We start from the raw sequence: 9667 nt of genomic DNA, 5'->3' as shown, positions 1-9667 counted from the left end.
CTTAATCTGCCATTTAGTCCCTCAAGTAGTACAAAGTCATAAGCTGTATGCATAACAGAATGCAAACAATTAGCAAAATCTTAGTCAAATTCCCAAAGGTATTTAAGGTAAAAGACTTCTTATGTGATGTTTTAGTATATCACTGCCTGAGTTTACATTCACACAATTCACATTTATGTTCACAAAGATTTTAGAAGAGCTGATGCAATATTTAAAAACATGTCATACGTTTGTTGCCTGCATGCATCACATTAATAAATCACATACAGCTTCTCAGGGAGAAGGCTAATTTACCTTAACAATCCCACATGTTTGTGCCGTGAGATCTTTACACAATGCTTTGAAACGCACAATGTGAAATTTCAGAATGAAAGAAAAAGCAAGAGGGAGACAGCAAGAGACCAACTTGTTTTCTCTACTCCTCTCTCCCCTTTTTTGTTTTATTTAAGGCTAATTTCCATTTCTTTTGTTTGTGTTGAATTTTGTCTGCATAATTGCATCCAGTCTTATTGCTGCCTGGGGCAGTGTGGATTATGGAGAGGCTTGCCACTGCTTGTAACTTATTGAAGTTTAAAATGATTTTCTGCTCTCCTATGGGCAGCTGATTTGAGAGCAGCGCAGCGGTAACTAATAGATCTAATCTGCTTATAATGAGTCTGTATAACATATTATTTACTCAGCAGTGAACATAGATATACAGAGCAGTTTAGCACCCCTTTGATAAAGTGGATGTGGCTGCACTGTGATGACCTGTGCTGTGCTTTGAACCATTCTTGGTGCAAAGAGAACGGAAAAGAGAATGGAAGCATTTTACTGTAAAAAAGAATTGTTGGTTTAACTTAAAAAAGTCAGTTACCTGGTTGCCTTAGTTCATTGAAATTAAAAATTTGAGTTAATACAATGAAGGTGATTGATTTAATCAACAGAAACTCAAAATATTATGCTATCTGAACCACATTCATTATTAAGTTGATTTGACAAAAGAAAAAATGTTGTGATAACAAATCATGAAAATATTTTTTACAGTGTACTGATTCAATAGCCAAAAGGGATTTTAGAGAAATAAGTAAATGTTGTTTCTTCTACAACATATAACATGTAGCTTTTCTCATAGCACAATACCTTTTTTCAAATATTTAAATAAGCCCTGCCATCTTCGTTGAGGGAGAGACTTGCTTACCATGTGTTTTGCATAATTAATTTTCTCATTTGCATGCTGCACCCAATCTTTTGTGATTAATTCAAAGAGGTTAGTCTTCACTACAGTGAATATTTTGGACTGGAAAAATGATGATTTATTTGTATCTTTGGATGTTATGTTTTTTTTTTTTTTTTTTTTTCTCCAGCAGGTTGATAGTATTTCAAAAGAGATATTTATGTCCCTCGAGACCGTAATGGATCCATGAGAAATAACGCTTGTCAGAGAATCCATACTATAACTGAAGTGACAAATGAAATCTCATCAGCACATGATTCCACAATGAACCCCACCCTCGCTTGAGATGCAGCAGACAGCTTCGGCCTCAGAAAACAACTAAACAAATAGCAGGTCTGATTGATAGATTTCTCAGCGAAGATTTAGTGAAATCGATTTTTTAACTTTAAACAGACAGGAAATTTCCAACAAAATCACAGCTGGAGGGACTGTCCGACCGATCTGAGCTGATTTTAGGCTGTATAAGGAAAACAGGAGACAATTGGTCGAACAAGTACAAGGAAAACATGCACATTTCACACATTTTATCTTCACTGGGTGCAAAGCATTATTTGAATTTGCATGTAGGCCTATTACCAATCCTAATTTTAATTTAAAGTGATTTCTTCCCCCACCATCCATTAGTCATGGTAAATCGATAAAAACCCACTGGGAGAATGCTTTGCTAATGACTGGCACACAGTTTCGCTAGAGCACTCATCAGGACTATCTCTCCCACTCTTACGTTCTCTTTCTCTCTCGCTCTTTCTCCAGGCAGTGGTCCTTAATTGCAATATTTAAAAGAGTGCAAGCACAGGAGAAGTCCCCAGTGTGTTTGACTGTCTGCGATATAACATTATAACTGTACATTTGCAAATGATGTGGGATGGATAAACTTAAACATTAAAGCCAGCATGAAATGATTATCGTGGATTATGTCAACGGGGCCTATCAACTGTTTGGTTAGCGACATTCTTTAAAATATATTCTTTTGTGTTCAGCAGAAGAAAGAAATTCATACAGTTTTGGAACAACTTGAGGGTGAGTAAATGATGACAGAATTTTAATTTTAGGGTGAACTATACCTTTAAATCCCACCTCTTTAAGCTTGCATTCAACTGCCTCCACTTTTGACTGCAACGCCCACACCTCAAAATCCAATAAACAATCCATGCATAGAACTCCCTGCCCTACATTTTTTTCTTTTTTGATAATCTGTTACATGTCATAATATAGAAAAAGAGTCACTATTTCCATTTCATTGTGGATTTAAAAAGAAACACTGAAGCAAGTAGTATAATTTTTTTAGTAGTAAAATGTTTTTTGCTGGCTTTTCTTCCAGTGGTCTTGGGCTTTGTACTGACACCTACTGGCAAGGATGAATGAAGCTTATTTAATAACTGTACCAAAAACTATAAACTTATAGTTTATATTTTCTTTGTTCCTTTTATCTTTTTTTGTCATACTATACACATCTATAAAACTATAGGCTGGATTTGAGAATACACTGAAAACAAACTGATTTGAATTACATGTTAAAAATTCCAACTGAATAACACAATCTGTCCTTTCAAAGTAGTCACTGAGACAAAATAACAACACTGAAAAAGCATAAAGCTGACATGAAAAGAGTTACCATAAAATACAGTTATTATAAAAATCTGTACAGTTGCCATCTCCAACCTCCACACACACACACACACACACACACACTCACTCACTCATTCATATAATATTTTTATCTCTCCTCTTATTCCATGCCTGAAGTCTATGGTGGATTTCTTAGCTTTATCACTGTTACACAGAAGCTCCTTCTTGGCAACAGTGTGCGAACACTGATAGCCACTAAATGAATTTGGGCTCATGAGATGCACAGACTCATAAATGCCTCATGCACTGATAACTGCATATCTTACCTTGAAGTTTGTCCTGTTTTACACACTAGCCCTGCTACTGTAGAGCCATGTACTCATTGCTTCCAGAACATGAAGCAGCCTTTTCCATCTTTGTAATAATGGTTGTGGAATAAAATCTCAGTAAAGCTCTTTATTAACGCTCCTCTTACCTGGGCTTTTCAACCCTCCTTATCAAACAGAGGGTTTTTAATTTGTAAAGTCTATATTTAAAAGACATTTAAATATACAGTAGATATAATTTTCAAGAAACGTAAACATATTTTTTTGCCAACACTTGACCTGTTAACACTAAAACTACTATTCTATGGCATTTCTATTCTATCTTTTTTTCTTTCTTTTTTTAATTAAAATGCATGTACTGTAAAGCCTAACTGGGACAGCACTTACATAATGTTGCCCTATTGTTGGTTTGATTGCTATCGTCACTTTGTCACTTTGGATAAAAGCGTCTGCTAAATTATTAAATGTAAAAGTTTTTTTAAAGAAACATTTAAAGGTCCCGTTCTTCGTGATCCCATGTTTCAAACTTTAGTTAGTGTGTAATGTTGTTGTTAGAGTATAAATAAAATCTGTAAAATTTTAAAGCTCAAAGTTCAATGCCAAGCGAGATATTTTATTTAACAGAAGTCGCCTACATCGAACGGCCAGTTTGGACTACATCCCTCTACTTCCTTCTTTAATGACGTCACTAAAACAGTTTTTTGACTAACCTCCGCCCACAGGAATACACAAGAGTTGCGTTTGTAGAGTGTGTTTGTCGCCATGTCGTCGAAACGCTGTTATTTTCATCCCGCAGTCCAATCACCGGGTCTGATTCCGGCTCAAATTGATAGGGTAAAATTAAAGACATGTTTACAATAACACTGAGCGCATGCATCTCCACGTTATGGTAAGAGGCGTGACTTTTCCGGGCACGGTGCGCTCAGAGCTGTCGAATCACAACACAGGAACCGCTGGCACAATCAGAACTCGTTACGTATTTCTGAAGGAGGGACTTCATAGAACAAGGAAGTCATCAGCCCGTTTTTATGACAGTGGAAACAGCGGTATACAGATAAGTAAATTATGTGAAAAATACTGTGTTTTTTTACACGCGAAACATGAACACATGTTATATTGCACACTATGAACACAATCAAAGCTTCAAAAAACCACGAAAAACGGGACCTTTAAATATAATACAATTTTAATTAAAAAAAAAAATAAGTACAATAACATCCCATAATTTTAATATCTCGGTCTCAAGACTTTTCTGTTGAAAAACATTGACAATGATATCACATCATTTGAACAAATTACTTGAGCGAATGATTCAATGAATCTCTCAGGCCTTGTTTCATTCTTTCTGCTAACTAGCTAATATATGATACATGGGTCAATAGTATTCACAGTACCAATATTCACGGTCATTTAGTGAGTGCAAAAACATTAAAAAACAGAGAACATGAGATTTTAAGAAACTGTATTTTGGAAGTGCCTTTGTTTGTTGTTACTGCATGGTTTAGTTAAGTGCTCTGTTAAGTCTTCAGCTGTTCCTTGAACATTGTGATGGTCTCAGCAGATCAGATTGAGGTTGGAATCTCATTCCATTGCTGTGAAGACCAGATGCGCCGCAACATTCTGGATGGCAAATCTCCAACATGCGACAGATGTCAACATCCCCCAACAAATCTTATACACATGTCTTAGCCCATATTTATACTTTGCAACTGGAGTGAGATTTTTACTTCATAATAATATCCTCAATGTCTGGCTCATTTTCCAACTCCCCTAGAGTTAAACAGTTGAGTTTTACTATTGTCGAATCCATTCAGCCGATCTCCAGGTCTGGCGGTACCACTTTTAGAATAGCTTAGCATAGTTCATTGAATCTGATTAGACCGTTAGCATCTCGCTCAAAAATGACCAAAGAGTTTCAATATTTTTCCTATTTAAAACTCGTCTCTTCTGTAGTTACATTGTGTACTAAGACCGACGGAAAATGAAAAGTTGCGATTTTCTAGGCCGATATGGCTAGGAACTATACTGTCATTCTGGCATAATAATCAAGGAACTTTGCTGCCGTAACATGGGTGCAGCAGGCGCAATGATTTTACGCATAGTCTAAAACTGCAATTACCATCATGTTCAAAAACTGCACACAACACCTCTGCACTTGTGTAAATGTGAAAAAGTAACGAGTTACTTATTTGAAAAAGTAACTTAGATATTTTGTTGTAAATTGAAAAAGTAATGTTACTTTACTAGTTACTTGAAAAAGTAATCTGATTACGTAACTCGAGTTACTTGTAACATCAACACTGCTGATGAACTGTAAGTCCTGTTGTTGTTGTCTCTTTTGTTACATGCTTTCTAATCCTTAATCATGTTTAATGGAAACTATTTTGTTTTACGTAAGCTTCTAAAACCTTTTGATGTGTCTGATTTTGATTTTGTCTCTGGAAAAAACCCTCAACTAATGAAGAGAAAAAAGGAAAGAAAATATCACAGAGTCTCTGTTTTATTTTGCAATTCCTATATTTTAAGAGCATGAGGAAGAGCTCTTTTGAAGTAAAGCTTACATAATGCTAATTTCTGTTTCGTAAAAGGCCCAGGGGGGTGACTATCTTCCCCATCTGGAGTTTTGGGGATTACTCAATGACCTGACCTTGACCAACTCCAACCTTTGAGAAAGATCCAGACCCTTAGTGAATGAAATCTGAGACTGTCAACTATTTTTTTAAGCATGATCTGAGAAACTGAGTTATGGAATTAACCGAGTTAAAGGAACATGTGTTTCTCTATCGAATATTCCTCAGTAAAACACTTCTCATGAACAGAATCTCACGAGCCACTGTGAAACCGGCCTCACACCAGGTGCTATATCCTCCCATGATTCCACAAGATTTGCTGAGAGACTTCAAAAGACAGTTGACATTGGGAGCGTTTGACACTTTAACCTAGATTAGGTGGTAGTTAGTTTGGTATCTGCATGTACGATCAGAGTTGAGTCGTTTCCACAGCCTCCTCTGGCAGTGATGGGCGGCTGTCTTGCAGCTGTGGAGCTCAGTTCCTCAGGGAGAGAGTGTACTGTTTATACAGGTGCAGCCGCCGGCCTCCCTCATCAACACGCTGAACACATCAGTCTTACTGTTTATACTGGCAAGTCCAGCTCCAAAGCAAAGGCATTTTCAGGCAGTGAATTAGCCGTGGACATAGCTTTACATGTGCCGTACTCCTTGCGAAGTACTCAGCGCACACACTAGGGCCCAGATGCATACGGGCAAAGCCAACATCTGCATTAGTAATGTTGAAACATTACCCTAATCACCCGAGAGCCTCAACTCTGTAGGGGTGGAAGAATCCAGACACATTGTAAGACCAGAGAAGCCCCTTGACTCGCTAATTTCTGTTGTGACTTGACCTCTGTGGTAATTATCCTTGAACTTTATAAACAGTGGTAGCACAAATTAACACCCATAAATGGTTAGCAACCATGGCCAGATGCTGGGGAATGTACTCAGCCTAAACCGGCAGAGTTTCTTCTGTATCAGAGACAGTATAAGGAGGAGAAGAACAAAGTAAAAAGGAGAAATTGTGGTGCTCAATATGGCGGATATAGTAATGGAAGTTAAATGTTGCTAATTATAATTTATAATTTTTATAAACAGATAATTTGAATAATAACTTTAATCAGCTGATGTTTTTTTTATTATTATCAATGCATGCAATTATTATTTTGATATATTCATTCTTCTTTACTAATTTGCCAGCGTATGTACTTTTGATAAGACTTTTCAAAAGTAGAATTTTTTTTAAATGATTTTGTCTCTTAAGCTCACCAAGGCTGCATTTATTTGATCAAAAAATACGGTAAAAACAGTAATATTGTGAAACAAACAGTTATTTTAAATTGTAATATTGTTTCACAATATTACAATTTAAAATAACTGTATTTTATTATATTTTTTATGTAGTTTATTCCTGTTATGGCAAAGCTGAATATTCTGCAGCCTTTACTCCAGTCTTCAGTGTCACATGATCCTTCAGAAATCATTATGCCAATTTGGTGCCTTTGGTGATTTGGAGTTTTTACAGTCACACTTGATCAATTTAATGTGTCCTTGCTAAATAAAAGTATACATTTCTTAAAAAAAAAAAAAAAAAAAAAAAAACTTTTGAACTGTAGTGTGTATATTTTTTTTTAATAATTATTAATTAAACTTTAAAATTAAATGTAATACATATATATGTACCAACATGATTTCTATAAATATATATATATATATATATATATAAATCATGTTGGTCTATGACGGCATATGCCTAATATTTCAGTGATATGGATCTACACACTACTACAGAGCCCTGCACATGACATGCAGGAAAAAAAATTGTAGGCTAAATCGTGTGCATGCTTTACTAAGTTATTTGCTCGATTTATAAATCATGCACACGGTTTGGATTTAGTAAATTGAGGGAAAGTTATAACTTAACTTTCAACACACTCAAATGTATTTATTGTTTTAAACATGTAAAACAGCGCTGCATTGCTCCATATATGCAACAAAAAGCAGAGAAAAGTGGAGAAAAGCAGAGAAAAACAGAGAAAAGCGGAAACGGCCAACTGCAGCATAAGCTTAATAAAAGCTTTGTTGGACTCCCGCGGCTCTCGGCCCACCCTGCTTCATTCCACAATATGAACTTTAAAAAATTAATAAAAAAATGAATCCAATGGAGGTGAAGACGACAACTCCCATGATTCCACACTCATTCACGGTGTCATCAAGCTACACCTTTGTTTTCAATAAGTGACCTCGAGTGGCAAAAATTACATATTGTGCCTTTAACTACTTTAGTTAACATGAACTAAGAATGAACAATACTTCTACAGCATTTATTAATCTTAGTTAATGTTCATTTTAACATTTACTAATACATTATTGAAATCAAAAGTTGTATTTGTTAACATTAATTAATGCACTGTGAATTAACATGAACAATGAATTAAGATTAACAAAAACGTATAAATACTGTAACAAAATGTATTGCTCATTGTTAGTGCATGTTAACAAATGACACCTTATTGTAAAGTATCACTGAAATATACCACGAAATTCATGCCATCACATTTTATGGCTGATTTTAAAATGTTTTTGAAAAAGCAGCTTTGGATTTTTTGCTCTTTCCTTATTCAAATAAATAAGATCTGCTCTTATGTCTGTTACACACACACAAAAAAAGTTGTTCATGGGATGTCAACACAATGGCCGCAGAGTGAACTGGATTTTGGATGTAAGCTCCGGTTTCAAATGTCTTAATCAGGAACATGCAAGAGCACTCTGACTGGGAGCAAAAGGGACCCACACATTATCGAAATGAATTTCTTCTTTGTTTTACTCTCCCCAACTGGCTACATAGGCAAAAAGCATTACTCTCGATCTGCTTGCGCATTTGTTTATATTGATTTGCCGTGTGTGCATTCACGGCTCTCTTGCCAACTGTACGGTTGCCAAGGCGAGCAGGAGCGAACGCGGCAGGCTCCGGGCCCCGTCAACAGCTGTGTCACATATGCCGCTGATCGATATAAACAAACACGGTCGCCCCCGCGCGAGACACGATTGACAGGTATGATTCATCTCGTGCCACCGGAGGGTGGGGGAATAATAAGTACAGATAGATCATCACCCGTCCCAGGGAAAGAGCGTTGAGGTTAGCGGGGGACACGGGCGAGATCATTCGCCTCCCACGGCAACGCGCACGACTCCCCGCACACGCCGCCGCAGCGAGAGCAGATTAAAGCTGCGTGATTCCGCCAGTTCTTTAATTCCAAAAGTTCCACACTGTCTGACTCGGAATAGATAAATTGGTGCACTAGGCTCATCAGTGCGCTGAGGTTACTGTAGAGAGTATTCAACAAAGTCAGTGGGGAGGATTACTCAAGTGTCAGAAGGCAGCGCCGCCGTACTTAGCGGCGGCTTAAAGCGCAGTACATTTGGGACTGGTATGTCTCAGTACTCCAAGACGCATGGGCTCTGACAGTGGCACGGCACACGATGGGGAGAGCCATTTCAGCCGTGATGAGAAGTAATGGTTTGAAACAATATTCCCTCGGGGCCTCAAATTGAAACCCGAAACTGTGATATTGTTTCATCCCAGCGCAATTTGAAATGTCAAAACGACTTTGGCGAATTCGATCCAGTGAGCACCCAATGGCTGTTGAGAGCCATTTGGAGAGGCTCCATAATACACATCATCTGCACATGCAGATTCCCATGGATGACACACTTACTGAGTTGGATGGCACACATCATATACAGTATTGCACTGTTCCATGGAGAGTGGAAGTTGTTGATTATAGCCAACACAGCTAGATGCATTTGTGCTTAACTACAGAGGAGGCATTACTGCTGGGAATTACACTCTGTGATGTCTCCACTAATTCACATAAGTTTTACTGATAGAAGCTTATTTTATTTCCCTCTGTAGATCATGTATTAGATAAATATAGGAGACTCTGGCTGGAGGTCACGAGGGCTTCATCACTGACTTTGGATCAAAAGTTCAGATGCATAAA

Source organism: Megalobrama amblycephala, linkage group LG9 (genome assembly GCF_018812025.1).
Source record: "Megalobrama amblycephala isolate DHTTF-2021 linkage group LG9, ASM1881202v1, whole genome shotgun sequence".
Lineage (NCBI taxonomy): Eukaryota > Metazoa > Chordata > Actinopteri > Cypriniformes > Xenocyprididae > Megalobrama > Megalobrama amblycephala.
The sequence above is the reverse complement of the archived record's forward strand: the minus strand, read 5'-3'. Positions refer to the sequence as shown.